The sequence below is a fragment of the Sorex araneus genome, chromosome 1 (genome assembly GCF_027595985.1).
Source record: "Sorex araneus isolate mSorAra2 chromosome 1, mSorAra2.pri, whole genome shotgun sequence".
Lineage (NCBI taxonomy): Eukaryota > Metazoa > Chordata > Mammalia > Eulipotyphla > Soricidae > Sorex > Sorex araneus.
In genome coordinates this window covers 77,518,497-77,519,781 of record NC_073302.1, presented here as the reverse complement: position 1 = coordinate 77,519,781, position 1,285 = coordinate 77,518,497, and the positions used below count along the sequence as shown (strand labels likewise).

The 1,285-nt window shown below is 43.7% G+C and overlaps 1 pseudogene; it reads right to left on the bottom strand.

Annotated features, from left to right (window-relative positions):
* Positions 1–299: 299 nt before the first annotated feature.
* On the bottom strand, positions 300–1,050 carry LOC101541125 (proteasome activator complex subunit 2-like; annotated as a pseudogene).
* Between the last annotated feature and the right edge of the window lie 235 nt (positions 1,051–1,285).

Here is a 1,285-nt window from a genome sequence, read left to right as displayed (position 1 = left end):
AATAGTGAGTTTTGTTGAAATATTGTATGCAATTAAAATGAAAGTAAGTGAAAAAATAAATAAATAAAAGAAGAAAAAAAAAGGAAAAAAAAAGAAAAAGTTCGCCACACTTGCCACTTCTATTCAATATAGTACAGGAAGTACTTGCCTGTGGAGCATGGTAACAGCACTAAAGCAAATAAGATCTGTCCTTGCATAGCAAATAAGACCTGTCTCTGCATAGTCACCCAGTAGGAAGCGTCTGGGTGCATTTTGTTTTTATTTATTTATTTTTTATATACAATGTATAGGTCATTTATTTCCCTTCTAATCCTGGGCTCAGTACATAGATGGCTTCTCTTCACATTTTGGATTTACAATTTTCTCCAGGCTGCAGCTGATGATATGATAAAGCTCAGCATAGAAGGTTCTGAGGTCCAGCATCATGGCCCTGAGTGCCCCATAGGCCACCTCATCTCGCTCATGCACCAGGGCCCGATAATCCATTAACATAGGTATCCTTAGAGGCCTTGGCCACAGCATCCCCACATTCTGAGAAATACTTGGAAATGGTCATCTGGAAGCCTTCTGCTTTGGTTTTGACAGCATTCATCCTCTCCAATACCTTCTCCTGGATTGTCACCCCAAAGTCATTTCCATCTTCAGTCTTGGGGATCAGATGCTGAATCCATGTGATCACCAGAATGCACTTCTCTTTCAGAGTCCAGACCTCAGGCTTAACCATGGCAAGGAGTGCCAGAATCTTCTAATTCCCCGGGAGAAAGCCACACTTAGGGACTTCTTTCTTCTCTGGTTTATCTGTTTCCATCTCATCATCCTTTGGGGGTGGATCTGGTATGGGGATGTCCAAGGGGGCCCGGAGAGAGGTCAAGTCGGTCACGTTGAGGGAGTCCTCCTGCAAGAGCTGATTCAGGTGTATGATTTTCTGGGGCAAGAAGCTGGAGAGGAATTCCTCTGCCTCCTGGAAAAGACTTTGCCTGAAGACATCCACCTGTTTGCAGGCTTCCCCGCTCAGGCGTACCCCACCGGGCTTTGCCATGCTACTACCAAGCTGCTTCTCTCCCTAGCTCTCGGCTCTCTCCTGGGTGAATTTTAAAAACATCAGGTATCTGGTGTTGATGAGATTCATCTCCAAAGAATTGTCACCTAACTGCATTCCTAACTGCAGAATCTAGCCTTAATTGAGATTGGGCTGGGACAGAGTTGGAAAGGTGGTCAGTAATGCTAAACTTTATATGATTGGACCATCCTAATAAGCAGATCCTCTATATAATATGTGTGTATT